Source organism: Oryzias latipes, chromosome 24 (genome assembly GCF_002234675.1).
Source record: "Oryzias latipes chromosome 24, ASM223467v1".
NCBI classification, from domain to species: Eukaryota; Metazoa; Chordata; class Actinopteri; order Beloniformes; family Adrianichthyidae; genus Oryzias; species Oryzias latipes.
Genome location: NC_019882.2, coordinates 22,711,427 through 22,719,771, shown reverse-complemented (window position 1 = coordinate 22,719,771; position 8,345 = coordinate 22,711,427).

Sequence of the window (8,345 nt, the reverse complement as noted above, 5' to 3'; positions counted from 1 at the left end):
CTCTCCAACCGCTATGCCCCGCTGGCTGAAGATCCGGGACCCACTGATGCACCAACAAACCAACAGGATCCACCGGGTTTGGGGTTGTGTCATCGTCTTCCTGCACTCCCATTTCCCACGGCTGGTGCCGGATGTGTTCGGAGGGAGCCTCCTGTCTCTCATCCCTCGGCTACGACCAGGGTTCGGAATCGGGGAGCGAAGTCCACGGCCTCCGGGCCCGCTTCGAATGAGCCTGACCGGTCCACTGCCTCCGGGCACGCCTCGCGGGAGCCACGCCAGAGCACATTCTCCCCAGGAGCTGCAGCGCCGGTCCCGTCGCCTGACGCCGCCGCTATCCCTTCCTTCTCCGCCGCAGGAGTGAAGCGCCGCCGGCTGCTACGTGACGCGGTATCCCGGCGCTCGGGCGAGCCCTTCCGGGGTTTGGAGAACATCCCGCCCGATCATCCTCTGCCTCCTAAGCTTCACCCGGGATCGCTGTCTGTCGGGCATTCTGCTGCCTCGCAAAACCCGGCTGTCAGGGATGGGAGCCCCGCACCGGATCCGGGATCAGCGCCCCGTCCAGTTCTCATCCTGGGAGACTCAATGATCCGGCAAGTCAGCATCAAGAGGTGCCACACACACTCCATCTCAGGGGCATCAGTAAAGGACATCCACAATCATCTCACCAGTAAACCCCCCTCGGCCTCAACCATCATAATCCACGCAGGTACCAATGACATTAAATTCCAGCAATCTGAGACTTTGAAAGCGGACTTCATCCACCTCATTCATCACATCCAGCAGTTAAATGTACATTGCATCATATCTGGACCACTACCTTCACCCCGTCACAGAGACACAAAATTCTCTCGAATCCGTCAGCTCCATATCTGGTTAAAAAGTTACTGCCACTCCCTGAATATCCATTACGTTGACAATTTCACCACATTTTACAATAGACCAAACCTTTTCAAAACAGACGGCTTACATCCAAACCATAAAGGCTCCCATCTTCTTGGGATGAACATAGATCTCACCCTCCTCTCCTGCACTGCACTTTCCAGCTGACGGTTCGACCAAAGCACACACATTCCCTCCATATCCTTTATTCCAGTACACATCACAAGCAGAGATCACAAACGTTCACATTCAAAGTCAACCATTCCTTCTGTCAGATGTCTCCATCCTATTCACATAGCACCAAATACAGAATCAAAATTAACTGCAAAATCACTGAGTTCACCTGTCACACTGAACATGGCTGTTTTTAACATCAGATCTCTTTCTAACAAGTCTTTTATAATTAATGATCTGATTATTGACCGTGATTTGAACTGTTTGTTTTTAACTGAAACCTGGCTTGGTACTGATGCTCCAGCTATTCTCACTGAGGCCTCTCCACCTAATTTTAATTTTTTATTTTCTGTAAGGGAAGGTAAAAGAGGTGGTGGAACAGCATCTATTGCTCAACAAGGTTTAAAAACTGAAAACATTATTTTAACTGATTATCCGTCATTTGAGCATCATTCCTTCCTGTTCAGCAACCCACCTATTTTAGCAGTGACTGTTTACAGACCACCAAGTCCTCCCTCTGGTTTTTTACAAGATTTTTCTGAGTTTTTATCTGTCATTCTTCTGAGGCACAATAGGATTTTAATAACTGGAGATTTTAATATTCATGTTGACAACATGAATGACCCTTTTGCCTCTGAATTTTTAAATCTTTTAAATAGTATGGATTTTACCCAGCATGTGGCACAGCCGACTCACAATGGAGGACGCACCCTGGACTTGGTCATCACCTACGGCCTGTCTGCTGGTGTGTCCTCTGTTGTTGACTTGGCTGTGTCAGATCATTATTGTGTGTTTTTTAAGGTGACTGGTTTTATCCAGCAAGAGGCCTCGGTGAGAACTGTGATGAAGCGATATATAACTCCTGAAGTGGCAGAAAATTTTATTGACATTTTAAAACAAACTCCTGCTCAGATTTTACCTTTGTCCTGCGATTCTCTGACTGATGATTTTAACGACAGACTTAAGTCTGCCATTGATTCAGCCGCTCCAATGAAAACAAAAATCTTGACACATAAACCGAAGATGCCTTGGAGAAACGGTGATATTTTAAATCTGAAGAGAATTTGTAGGAGAGCAGAGAGAAAATTTAGAAAAACTAATTTAACAGTCGATTATGACTTTTTTAAGGATCAGCTAAAAACCTACAACCACGCTGTTAAACAGGCAAGGACACTTTATTTTTCAAATCTCATCACAAACAATAAACACAACCCCCGGTTTCTTTTTAAGACTATTGATTTTTTACTACACAAAGATTTTAATAAATCCATCATGCCTCACTCACAAACTGCATGTGAGGACTTTGCTGACCACTTCAGGAGTAAAGTCAATGCTATTAGATCTAACCTTCAACCGGTACATGACAGTAATCCTAGCAGGTCGGTGGCATTGTCTTTACCTGAGGAAACACTGGAGAGTTTTGTCCTGGTTGATGCAGAGATGCTTGGTCGAGTTTTTTCCCAAGCAAACACTACAACCTGCCTTTTAGACCCTATTCCCACTTCTCTTTTTAAAGCATTTTATAAATTCTTTGAGTCAGAGATTTTAAACATAGCTAACTGCTCTCTTCAGACGGGGGTCTTCCCCTCTGCCTGTAAGACGGCGGTGGTGAGGCCCCTTCTGAAGAAGAGTAACTTGGACCCAAAGATCATGGACAATTACAGACCTGTATCCAACTTACCATTTTTAGGAAAAATTATTGAAAAACTTGTTTTTATTCAATTACATGATTTTTTAAATGAACATAATGTTCTTGAAAAGTGTCAGTCTGGTTTTAGGACAAATCACAGTACTGAGACGGCCCTTTTAAAAATTTTAAATGATCTCAGACATAATTATGACTCTCAGAAACTTTCTGTTCTGGTGCTGCTGGATCTGAGTGCCGCCTTTGATACAGTGGATCACCAGATTTTAATTGACAGACTTAGGAGTCGGGTCGGCCTCTCAGGAACTGCTCTTAACTGGTTTCACTCCTATCTCACAGATAGACACTTTTTTGTTAGTATGGATACTCGTTCCTCAGGAGTCCATGAAATAGGTTGTGGGGTTCCCCAGGGTTCAATCTTGGGTCCAATACTTTTTAACTTGTATATGTTGCCTCTTGGGGATGTCATCAGGAGACACGGCGTTGACTTTCACAGCTATGCTGATGATACACAGCTTTACATCGCCGTGTCTCCTGATGACCTTGAACCTGTCAACACTCTTTTAAACTGCATTTTAGATATAAAGCTGTGGATGGCAGAAAACTTCTTGCAGCTCAACCAGGACAAGACTGAAGTTTTAATCATTGGTCCTGAAGACAAGAGAGAGATGATTTTACCCAAACTTAGGAATTTTAAGTCTTCTCAGTGTGTGAGAAACCTGGGCGTTCTTTTTGACTCTGAGCTGAATTTTACTCCTCACATCAGAAACGTTGTGAAAATAGGATTTTACCATCTCAAAAACATTGCCAGAGTCCGCCCGTTCCTCTCTCTTGCCAGCACAGAGGTGCTAATGCATGCTTTTATTTTTAGTCGTTTAGATTACTGTAATGCCCTGCTCTCTGGTTTACCCAAAAAGTCGATCTCAAATCTACAACTTCTACAGAACTCAGCGGCGCGAGTTCTGACGAGAACCAGAGGGCGGGAACATATTACACCGGTTTTAAGATCGCTGCATTGGCTCCCTGTGCGTTTCAGGATTGATTTTAAAGTTCTTTTAATGGTTTACAAATGTTTTTATGGTCTTGGGCCCTCTTATTTAAATGATATTATTTTAAAATACGAACCCTCGCGGACCCTGAGGTCCTCTGGCACTGGCCTCTTAGTTGTCCCTAAGGTAAGGACCAAGACACATGGTGAGGCTTCATTCTGCCATTATGGTCCTCGCCTGTGGAACGGCCTGCCGGAGAACCTCAGGGCCGCAGAGACTGTAGAGGTTTTTAAGAAGAGGCTCAAGACCCACCTTTTTAGTCTGGCTTTTATATGACTTTGATCATTCCTTATGTCTTTTATTATTCATCTATTTATTAATTGAGGTATTTATTTACATATTTATTTGTTTATTTATTTATCTATTTATTTTCTTGTAAGGACTATTATTATCTTTGTTTCTAATATGCAAATCTTTTTATTGTTATTTTACCAATGATACTTAGGTTATGTTTTAATCACTGACGTTTTTTATTTTTTAATTACTAACATTCTTATATCTTATTTTATTTTTTATCTTTTTCTATTTTTATTGTTGTTATTTTATGATCATTTTTATTTTTTATTCTGATGTTTTTTACTCCAGTGTTTCCTCTGGGGGATCCATCGTTCTTGGGCACCACCAGCTTGACCTGTAGGGCATGCCGTTGCTGTGGTGCCCGTTCTGGTTGGGCGGGCTGGGGTCCCACTCTGTGGTCTAATAGCCATGGATGGGGCCCTGGGCTGCCCTGTGTTGGGCGGGCGCTGCGGTAATGGCCCCTGTGGTCGGGCTGGGCCTTGGAATGAATGGATCCCCATGATATCGTTTCCTCACAGCAGTACCAAGCCAGACCTTCTTCAACTGCAGTTATTTGTTTCTGTTCACTGTTCTACTGGGGTAACTGGGTGGGTGGGGATGGGGGCGGGGGGTGGTGAGGGAGGGGTACCTTCTTTGTGGGATTGTCCTTTGTTTTCTGTTTTGAACAACTTTCATTTTTTATGACTGTTTTATCTGTTTTTATGTTAAGCGCTTTGTGTTTTTAACCAAAATGAAAGGCGCTATATAAATAAATAAAGTTTGAGTTTGAGTTTGAGTTTGATAGAATCTCCTTTTTTTCTCTTTGCTGCTGCAGCCCTTGTGCTATCTTAGATGACCCCACCCTTGCATTACTGTGTTCTCCCTACCATGACAAAGGTGGATAAAGGTGGAAAGATTTCATGTAATCCATGGACACCGGTGAAGATCACAAATCATTGAAGAAAACAGGTTCAGAGCACTGTCTAGTGGGTCTAGATGACCCAACTCCATATGTTAAAGTGCCTAGGATAGCACAAGATATCTTCATGCTTCAACTTTAAGAGTAATGTTTTAGAGTCTTGGAGAACAGAGAGTAATTGACTGAGATATATAAAATAAATTCCACAGTCTGCTTTGTGAGTGGTAAAGAATTTTAATGTGATGATCATTTGATCAGTACACTCAGGAGGTTTTAAATAGAACATGAAGACTGCAATGCTATGACAGCTTGCGTCTTGTTGTCTGTCTGTAATCTGACCTTTAGCTGCCTTTTCAAAACTCTTTTTGTCAAAGAAACATTTCATGTTCATCTTTGCCTTAGTATATTTGTCTAATTTGTGTACACAAGACTTTGGAAGGATGGGTTCCTTAAAGCTTACTTCGAATTTTGTTTTTCAAAACACAAACATTCAAATGCCTCGATGCTTCAGTGGCAATCAAGACAGCTTGATTTGATAAACAGATTAGTGTTGTCAGTCATCCATCCAGCACAAACTCTTGTGTTCTTGCTTTGTGAGGTCATGTTTTAAATCTTTATTTCTTTTTACTGTTTAGTTTTCACAGGTTGTGCCTCAGTACAATGAAAATGTGTAAGAATGGCATATTTTTGACATTGTTTGACACATCGAACAGATGCCTTTCAAGGTCCTGTGTTACTATTTAGAACTATCTAGTTGACATGATGATAAATGTTAAGGTGAGAGGCACTGGATCTGACGTTTTAGACATTATGACCCATCTGAAGATTTGAACCCTGCTCTTGCAGTGGTCATTCCAACACCAGGCCTCCATAATGATCAATTTTTGAGCAAAAATACATTTTTTCTTAAAAAAAAAAAATCACAAGGTACACCAGCAACCAAAAATGTAAAATGGATAAAAATTCCATAGTCTGTGTTGATGTACAGTCCCTCCACCATTTTCTGTGCTTTTCATTGTAATAACTGAAGCACAAAAAGCTGGAAGTTGCAGCTGTTTTTTCTTAAAGGTTGCTTTAAATCTTGTGATAGTTTTCAGTAATAATTTTAGCTAAATTGATTAAAAGTTTGTCCAGGTAGTTGTTATTCCCTCCAGCTTAATAAATCCAATTTATATGTGACTGTACACACAATTTTATAAGTTTAAAATGATAAGAATTGTTCTGTTAGCTTCTATTCAGCTAAAATTTATCAGAATTGTATATCTGTTTTGCTTTCTTTTGTCTAAATCAAACATGTTGGCAGACAAACCCCTGCATGGGATGTACCACCGGACCACAGCTGAAGTGGCTGATATCAAGAAGTCCTACCAATGGCTAGAAAAGGCTGGCCTACAGGACAGCACTGAAGCACTCATCCTGGCAGCTCAGGAACAAGCCCTGAGCACCAGAGCGATAGAGGCTCAGATCTACACACCCCAGACAAGACCCAAGGTGTAGATTTACCACACCAGACAAGACCCATGGTGTAGGCTGTGTAAAGAGGCGCCTCAAACAATCCAGCACATAACTGCAGGGTGTAAGATGCTGGCATGGAAAGCATACATGGAGCGCCACAATCAAGTGGCTGGAATAATATACAGGAACATGTGTGCAGAATATGAACTGGAAACCCCAAGGTCAAAATGGGAAACACCTCTGAAAGTGGTAGAGAATGAGAGGGCAAAGATCCTGTGGGACTTCCAGATCCAGACTGATAGGATGGTAATGGAGAACCAACCAGACATTGTAGTGGAGGATAAAAAAAAGAGGAAAGCCGTTGTGGTGGATGTGGCAGTGCCAAGTGATGGGAACATCAGGAAGAAGGAACATGAGAAACTGGAGAAATACCAGAGACTCAGAGAAGAACTGGAGAAAGCCTGGAAAGTGAAGGTGACAGTGGTGCCTGTGGTAATTGGAGCACTCGGGGCAGTAACCCCCAAGCTGGAGGAGTGGCTACAACAGATACCTGGAAAGACCTCAGACCTCTCAGTCCAGAAAAGAACAGTTCTAGGAACAGCTAAGATACTGCGCACGACCCTCAAGCTGCCAGGCTTCTGGTAGAGGACCAAAGCTTGGAGGAGAAACCAACCTCGGAGGGTGATAAGAGAATTTTTGAAAATGTTTCAGGGCTATAGAATGAGAGCAATTTGGTCACATGTGCGACTGGATTTTTCAAATCCGTGGTGGCACCGGTACACCTAGCCGTTCTGTGGGGAAAAAAGAAACAATTTCAGCAACCCTTTAACCTCCAACCGCTAGTTGGCAGCAGGGCACACTGAACCTCTTTGAGCAGATCTACACGCACAAAACAACAAGATTTCAGTGAGAAGCAGCTTGTTTTGTTGTTCTGAGACATGCACTTCTTAGTTTTTTACTTGGTGTGGCAGGGTGAGTTAATTGGGCCCCCAGGTGTAGGCACTCCCACCCTGGTGCTGCTATTGTTGGGTTAAAACAACCTGCAACATCAGAACAATTCAAAAAGGAAAGAAAGTGTCATGATTTTCTAGGCGAGGCGAACCCAAATGCTGGAACCCAGAGTAAAGGCAGGTAAGTGGCAGGTAAGAAAGAATTTATTTTTTTCTCCGTGGAAGGCTGTGGCTTTGGCTTGATGTGGTCTGGGCTTGAAAGTGGCTTGTGGCCTGGCTGGAGGTGCTAACGCGGTTAACTTAGGCCGAGAAGTCTTCAGGTTCTCTGAAACAGCTTGGAAGAGGGTCCACACTGGCGTCACTCGTGAAGTGGTTTCCTGAGGCAGGAGAATATGATTAATTCGTGAGCGAGAACAAGACAGAATAAACCAGAGCATAACTAGACCAGCCGTAGTCACCATAAGGGGCAACGAACTGGTGATAAATACTGGAGCTGGGTCTTCTTTTGAGCTGCAGAGGGTGATGAGCTGAGTGACGACTGCTGGTGTGAATCAGGAGCAGAGCTGGGAGGGGGAGGAGTCTTACAGAGGCACCATGACTGAAAGACAGACTAAGGTACCTTTTGTGAGGAGAGCACACAGAGATCTACCCAGTAAACAATCTCTCTCCACTCATTGCGAATATTCTGCTGCTCTTTTGTTTTATTAAGTTGTTTTGGGGTTTCACTAAGTTACACATGCGCTGTGCTCTAAGGAGGGGGGGGGGGGGGGGCAAGAAAAGCACACCTGCAGCATGATTAGAAAACATTAATTACCACATGTCTATCTGTTGCTGTCTTCCCATATCATCTTTGGACCTGCAAAGCCTTTTCTCACGGATAAACTAACACAGAGCACCCTTCGATTCATTCTAGACACAGCTAACACACAAGTTCGCAGGAAGATGCTGGACAGACGCAAAGATAAACGTTTTCTCGCAAGGGTGTCACCTCCACCTTC